The sequence below is a fragment of the Lissotriton vulgaris genome, chromosome 6 (assembly GCF_964263255.1).
Source record: "Lissotriton vulgaris chromosome 6, aLisVul1.2, whole genome shotgun sequence".
Taxonomy (NCBI): Eukaryota; Metazoa; Chordata; class Amphibia; order Caudata; family Salamandridae; genus Lissotriton; species Lissotriton vulgaris.
Window position 1 is genome coordinate 1,874,312,115 of NC_141694.1, and position 8,750 is coordinate 1,874,320,864.

Here is an 8,750-nt window from a genome sequence, read left to right on the forward strand (position 1 = left end):
ATCAGAGCGTACCCCAATGGTACGTGCGTTGGTACGGTTCGTTTCACCATTGAATGAGTTGCATTTGCGACGGCAATCGCACCGTACTTGTGTGTTGATTCAAAAAAATACATACAGAACATCTAGAGGAACAGTGGTAGGATTAGAATGCAGCCAGGTTGTCATGGTTATAGAGATTTGAGAGTGTCCTACAGGTGATCTGGAAAATTCAGTTGGGCAAAAGTATACAATGTTGCAAAAGTTGTTGTTCAGCTCTGGCTCTCTTTTCAAACCATGCATATGTGAGTCATGGCCTTATGTGTCATCGGATTGGATGGAACATAGGATGCAAACTATTGTGGCCTATCACACACTACTCCTTGCACTCACAGACCCTCAGCAGCTCAGATATAAGGCAGCATGTGGCTGAGGGAGGGCACTTGCCTGCACAAAATTGGAGTGGTCAACACAGCTGCTGTCTCTGTATCCTCTGGACCCTGATTAGCTGAGCATGGAGAGGGCACCTGCATTCAGTGATGGTGAGAACAAGGCCCTTCTGGATGCCCTCCTACCCAACTATAGCAAGCTATATGAGAGACCAGGGGATCAGGTGAGTGATGTGTGCTCAGGTGGAGAAGTGTGGCTCAGGGGTTAGAGGCGGCAGACCCGGAAGCTGAGATCGGCCCTGGACCAGGGTTCAATTCCCCGCCTCGGCGGGTCTTGGGCTCAAAAATTCCACGGACTCGATAATTCTCGCTCCGGTGCCTTCTCGACTCACGGGTTCACACTCTGCGACTCTGGGCAATAGCTTGCTTAATCTCCACAACGGCCCCTCGCGGCGGGATGCCTGGCTTTCACCTTGTGGATACCCTGCTGGGGTTATCTCACAGGAGAATACCAGGACGGGTTCCCTAAGCAAGCGCCAGGAAACCCTTTGTTGGTAGCTGTGTGCTATATAAGCTCATTTACATTTACATTTACATTTACCTTGGAGTGTGCACCTGTTGTGTGTGTGACACTACAGCCATTGTGTATGTATATTTGAGAGATGCAATGTTGTTGGGAGTGAGTTCCGGTGTGCACAGTATTGTCTGAAGAGGGTTATTTGTTGTAGTGGGGTGTGTGACAGCATGTCACGTGCTGCAGTGCACCCTGATGTGGCATATATTGCTCAATGAGTGCCATGCTGAATGAGTGGTTTGCACCCCTTATGTCATCTGTAGCCTTTCAATGGCATGTAGTGCATTTCTGTATTGCTCACAGGCCACATCCTCCTGGACAATGATGCAATTGTGTTCATCATCCTATGCCCTGTTGTCCTCAAGTATTTTGTGCATATGTGTGTGTTTGGGACATGGACCAGGTGTACTGATGTTCTTTATCTTTATATTCGTGACAGGTATCTGACTATGAGAAGGGTGAAATCTGGCTGGACATCGCCTGGGCTGTCAGGAGAGAGGGGGGCCTCGCAGGAGGCTCAGAAACATCAAGAAGAGGTGGCAGGACATCTGGTGCTGGACCCGCCGCATCGCCAGAGTACAGCTGAAGCTGGAAGCTCCACGCCGGCATGGCGGCACCCGCCACCTCACCCCCCACATGCTCCGGGTCCTGGAAGTGGTGTTCCCAGACCTCCATAGGCAGTTGCGGGGGAGACAGCAGCAAGAAGGGGGTAGGTACATGTCTGTTTGTTGTCATGTGTGTCACATGCTACCTGCAGTGCTCCCAGGCATGCTAACACTCCCACAGTTGGAGTGGTGTTGTCAGACAGGCACTTAATGCATTGGCATATGAATGGCCAAGTTTCAGCTGATGCTTGTTTACATGCCTTGCCCTACTCAACATTTCCCCAGCGCTTTTAAAAAACATTTTCTTCACAGGTACTCCTGAAGTGCCATGTGTTAGTATGCATATTCCTTAGCACATCATCATGTTGGAGGGAGGTCTGTGACACCTGCTGTTGCCTTACATGTAGCACCACATGTGCACTGTGTCTTCCCTTCTTCATATTTTCGCACTGATCTGGAGTCTCAACATGTATTTTCTGCACGAGTCAGCCTCAGTGGCCTTTGTCCATGGTGTACTTTCTAATTGTCTTGTGTTAGCTACAGTAGCACACTGGACATGTATAATAATTTTGGCTTGTGCATACTCACACTGTGCAGTGTGTGTGTGCATATACTCAAAATATGTTGCATGTTGTTAGAAAATCTTATAGATGGTCAACCAGACAATGTGACTTTGGGTGTAGACAGCTGTATTGCCAGTGTGAGGTGACGGTACACTTGGCTCAAGGTCCCAGGATGGCATCACATGGCAGTTCCTGAAGGGCTTTTAGCATGTGGCACAGGGTCACAGCAATTCGACCATGACCAGGTCTGGTTTTGTGTGTCAGGATGGGAAAATGAACAGTGAATGATCATCAGTTATCCGCTTGTCAGGCAATCGATCATCAATGTGTCTCTCTCATACAAGTTGTTGCCTTGCCTGTTACTTCTGTCCTACTATACATTGAACATAGTTTCTCTTCAGATTGCCCAAGACTAGGCTTAGCATTGTGCATAGTTCAGTGGATTGGGACTCATGATGTATGCCATGTTTTGAAATGTTGGCAATTTTTCAGTAGCTGATTTGTCAGATGTGTACAGGTGACTGATATGTTTTTCTTATTCTCCTTGCCAACAGCATTATCACCACAATCTGGAGGAGACACAGACACGGACCACACAGAGGGACCCAGCGACAGTGCCACCTGCTTTGAGGAGTCGGAGGCAGCCAGTGGCACGGAGGGTGAGGACAGTCTGCGGGCCGGACCGAATGTGACCGACACATCCTACCATGCGGACGGCTCGGAATCAGACTCTCAGGAGGAGGGGGAATATGCTGAAATGACCTAATCTTCATCTTTGGCTGCTCCCTCCTCCTCCAATACCATCTCCACCCTCCCAGTTGTTAGGGTCCCTAGGGTCCGTGCTAGCCCCCGTGTCTCCTTTGGTCCCGGCACCGCAGCACCTGCCCCTGTGTCCCCGGCTGCCCTCAGTGCTGAGTCAGTGGACCTACTCCGGCAGATTGTAGTAGGTCAGACATCCATGTTGACTGTCCTCCATGGACATACTCAACTCATTACACAGTTGTTGTCGTTCATGGAGGGCATGTCATCTGGCATGTCTGATCTACGTCGGAGTGTGGCTGCCATTGAGTCAACACTGACGGCAGCTCTGTCCACCCAGCAGCATCTGGCCCCCCCATCCTTCTGACCCATCCACCTCACCCTCTCCCATACCTTCCCAATGTACACGCAGACGCCACAGGTCAGACACCCAAACAGACACACCCAGCACACCCACACACCAGGCAAAGCACAAATCACCACGCACCCAATCTTAAGGGGATGTAGGCGCACCCACATGGAGAGGGGACAGACATCACACACGCATCCACAGACCCGCAACAACAGACTCACAACCCTCTACCTCCACCCCAAATGTGTCCCCGGGTTCAGGTGGTAGTTTTTCAGAACTGGCTGAAGTGTGCAGCCAAGTTTATCTTTCAACTTTCTGCGATGCACCGGCCAGTGTGGACGAATCCACACCACCTGCACCCACTACACTTGTCCTTCCCTCTCCTGTCCCTGCGTTGCCGGAGGATTCCACAGATGATGCCCCCACTGTTTCCACTGCGGATTCAACTCCATGGGCAGGCAAGTTTGGGTGTGTCATCATCCATGAAAGCACAAACTGTTTTTGTCACTTGTTTGGACTGGCCATTGGCCTTCTGTGAGCAAGGACTCTCATATGCATTTTAATTTTGGATCCAGCTGAATAAAGCTATTTATTTTTGTTCCTGTACTTTAGTTTGTCTGATGATGGCTTTGACTGCTGTGTGCCTGGGAGCTGGTGTGATGTTCTCATTTGGGTATAGTAACATGTGTCTATTTCCTGATGGTAATGAGGTTAACAATGGTATGTTTCTGCGTTTACTGCTGGGGGTCTTAGCCACACACACACTCTGATGCTGGGCACTGCTGGGGGTCTTAGCCACACACACACTCTGATGCTGGGCACTGCTGGGGGTCTTAGCCACACACACACTCTGATGCTGGGCACTGGTGGGGGTCTTAGCCACACACACCCTATGCTGCTGGGCACTGGTGGGCACTGCTGGGGGCCTTAGCCACACACACACTCTGATGCTGGGCACTGGTGGGGGTCTTAGCCACACACACTGGTATGCTGGGCACTGCTGGGCACTGGTGGGGGTCTTAGCCATACACACACTCTAATGCTGGGCACTGCTGGGCACTGCTGGGGGTCTTGGCCACACACACCCTATGCTGCTGGGCACTGCTGGGCACTAGAGGGGGTCTTAGCCACACACACACTCTAATGCTGGGCACTGCTGGGTACTGGTGGGGGTCTTAGCCACACACACTGAAAAGGGAAATTAAGTCGAATAAGTGAAAAGATAGATAAGGAAAAGTCTATCTTTTCACCCTCTGCAGACCACGTCCTCGATCATTCACATCAGGTACTTTTGCTCCCCCGTACTCCTTTTACCATTCCTTTTCACTTATTCAACTTAATTTCCCTTTTCACAGCTGTACATTAATTTTTAACTTGTTCTCAAAACCGTAATTTTACCCGTTTATCGGTGACACGGCAGTGGTGGTTTTATTGGAGCGCTTTGGGCCCAGTAAACCGTGCACAATGACAATGCCGTAATTCTCAATTCAATCTTTTATCGGTGACACGGTAGTGGTGGTTTTATGGGAGCGCTTTGGGCTCAGTAAATCGTGCACAATGACGATGCCGTAATTCTCAATTCAATCTTTTATCTGTGGTGTTCATTTCTAATGCGCAGACCAGAATCACGCTGAGCGGAGTTTTGGCTACCCGGTTGATTAGGGATGTTTATTGATTTAAAATGCACTTACATTTACGAAACTGTCTAATAATTTTTAATCGCATTTGACTATAAACAATTGGTATTTTCCTTCCGAATCCCCAACAAGAAGTTCTTACTTGGGTACGATAACCTTACTGACCGAAACAATTAGGTTCACATCTCATATATGTCATTACACTGGAAGTATATAATACGATACTGGGTTGAGACCTTTGAAAAGTTTATGAGTTTGTCTCTTTTCATTTCCCCTTCTTTTTCCACAGGAAACTATTCAGCGCATCGCATCAATTATGAGGCACATTGCTCCTGAAAATTTTGCCCGTTATGTTGCACTAATAAAATGTTTATCTGGTCGGAAAATACAGTTCTGAAATGTTTATGAATTAGTCACTATATATTCTCCTACATTTCCCCACAGGTAGTAATTATGCGCATCTGAAATAATTTTGATGCACTTTTCCATCTTAAACTTTGTCGCATATGTCGCATTAATAATGGATTTTTTCTGAAACTTTGAGAACCTTTCTTCTAACTAAATCACTGTATATATCTGTACAATTCGACATAATTACGTGTGTTTATCTGGTGACTCGCTGGATGTTCTAGTGAGTACGGTAATGTTTTCCTATATCAGTTTTTATTGCCTCACTACACTTTTGCACGGTACCAAGTATTTGTCGTATACCTATATTGATGACCTGCTTTTACACCGATTGTGCCGGAAGTCACCACACATTGGTTCTGTCCCTGACACTAGGTATTTACAGTGTGTTTTTTGTGAAATTGATTAAACTTCAACAAATGCTATATACACAAAAAAACAACCTTTCCTCTTCCTACCCCTTCTGTGTTGGTTTCCACATCACGGGTGATCCCCCTTACCACAGTGACGCAACTGTGTTTTTCTTTTTTACTTCTTTTAATTATTATTTTGATTATTTTCTTCCAGCCCTGAAGAGTCACAGCCATATGTTGTGACGAAACACGTGTCGGCTGGATTTGTGTTTGACAGTGATTCCCAGGTTGGGAACACTGTAGGTGAATAAAACCTTTGAAAACTATACGCTTTGTCTGGTCTATCCCTACTATTACTACTCTCAGACAAACCAGTCTGTTTACGCTTATTGTGTGCTCTGGACTCTTGCCTAATTCACAGAAAAGGACGTCCCCGTCCTTCTTTCTTTACTGAGGTTAAGGTTTTCCTCTGGCCAAGAAGCACCAACCAAAATATCCTTTTGAGAACTCATTGACTATTACCCTACCGTAACAAGTTGAGCGCCACTTTTCTGAACACTCTAAAAACCGACTCGCAGAACTCTCACACTTTTGCTAATTGGAAATTGTTCTACTATTAATTGACAGAGAACAGTATTGATTGTTACATGTAACCGCTTGCTTATTGTATCATCCATTCTTCATTCGATTGTTACATGTAATGAAAGTTTGGAGATCCTTACAAGAAATCATGCATTTAAGTCACGTATGAATGGGACCTCCACTGCGTTATCACTCCTCGCGTGTGGATTCTTGTATTCACTGAGTATTCGGATATCAATCAATACCCACATTTTTATTATTGTCGTATCACATTTAATTGCCTTTTCAACACTGGAAGTTTACTTGAACTTTTAACAGTGTAGCTTTCACAATGTGAACGTTGCTTACGATACACTTACTCAGCACTGAAATTGTTCGTGCATTTATTACATTATCGGGTTTACGTGGTTCTACGTCGCCCCACGGACATGGCACTTTTGTAATACTAACTTTTCATCTCCGTCGGTGCTCTAGTCCTTTGAACAATGATGCTTAACCAACGCGTCCATATAAGCCCAGACTTCCGGGTCACGGGTGTACCAGACACACAATCGGGATTAATACGCAGCGACGTTACTACACATACAGGGTAAGTGCGGGGTCCCCACAAACCGCCTTGACCATCCGTGTTATTTTAAACGGTCTGCCCAATATATACAATACATTTATGTACCCATATTTGAATTTCTTTCAGTACCGGGCGTTCTCAGACGTAAGTGAGTCGTACCCGACTCCGTCTGCACAACAGCAGCGCGAACACTCGTAAGGTAAGAGAGCTACACGTTCTCTTTATGAAGTCGGTACCAGTTAAATCATGTACTGGTACTCGTCAGTCTAACAAGATCTACCCTTGCTTCCACAGACTTGATATTTGTGCACGCCCGAGCATACCATGTTTTTACAAGTTCCGATTGGATTAGCATAGGATACACTTACAACGGATTTTCGCCGCATATAGGGGTGAGCTTTGATTTCTATCTTGGGATGCCATGTCATTGATGGAGATGGGTTAAGTCACTTTGGCTAGTTTTGTTTCACTGCTCATTGATGGTTACAGTTGCACACTTAAGTCTGTCTCCCCTTTTTAAATGTGCTGAGTTTTGATGATGCATAGTAGTACCTTTAGAAAATGGTCGTTTCACATATAACTCAAAGGCATTGAGTTTCTATAACGATCGGAAAGATACTTTAGGCTGTTGAGTGGTCTTTTTATTGTTCTGGAAGAGTCCATAATATGGAGAGCTACACTTGAGGCTGGAGTTTCTGGTAGAGGTTGTTTTCAACTTGGATATTAACCTGTGTACATATGGCACCCTTACAGGTCTGCAGCCTCTTTACTGTTTTCCACTCATCCATGGTCAAGGGCCCGGCTGGGTCGGAAGTATCACTAGCTAAGCGGTGAGCTTCATAATAATCTTGTATTGATGTGACTTTATTTTCCTAATTGTCGTAGTCATTCACACACGACATAATATTGATGGGTCTTTCCTCCCAATTTTGTCATTTGTCAATAGACCTCCTGGTGTAACACAGCCACATATAGGTATGTGCAATCCCCTCAAAATGTTTGTGGTTTTTTTCAAACCCCCCCCCCTTTTTTTGTTTAAAAGGGTCATGTCAACTGCGTCATCACCAACTGCACGTGGTATGAGTGAGTCGGACACAATAAATAGCACCCGCGATTTTGATATCTTCGGTATAGTGTCTTTTTGCAGTGACGCCACAATTACGGTCACTGAATATCGGGAAATTTAGATCCTCTTCAGACTCACAAGTTCACTGGATCACCAGCACTCTTTTCGGATGACGTTATATGAGCACTTTCAACACAAATTTGTGGGGTTGCACATGACACAATCATTGTAAATATTCTAACTGTTGACACAGTGGTAGCTGAGAAAATCTTTTTTCGCTTAATATTGTAGCATCTTTGTGCTCACAAGCCGCATAGTAGATGCTCCATTGTTATTTATTTGTTTTTCAGCCCTGAGGATTCGCAATTAGCGATGAAACGCGTGTCGGCTGGCTGTTGTACTTAATAAAGGACTCCATCGGACCACTCCTCCACTGGAGATTCCTACATCTCTCTGTCGCCTTGTACATTATTATTTATTTGTTGTCTATAATATTACTTACCTGTGTGATACCTTTTGAGCGCATTGGGTATACCTTCAATTCATGAATTTGGTAGTTCCTCTACCAAACATCGAGTGGTTCAAGGGCTCTCCACTCACTCAGGTGCACCATCTATTTTGCTTTTCCATTATCAGTGTGTTCACTTCTGGTTGTGCAGCCATTGTTCTTTTCTGACTCAAAGCCTTTTAGGTGTGTTCCCGTTTCAAGTCAGTCCCGGGTACCCACCACACACTTAGTACCTTTTCTGTCTAGACTACTCCTAGACACCAGACCTATCTATCGAGCACTACTATGGATTGTGACAAGGTAGCAGAGGAACTTTTTGAGAATTTGGCTAAGGGTATGTCCACCCAATCAGCTTCCACTAGCACCAACCCTCCTAGAACAGAGGGTCTGAAGGACAAGTTTCTCAAACT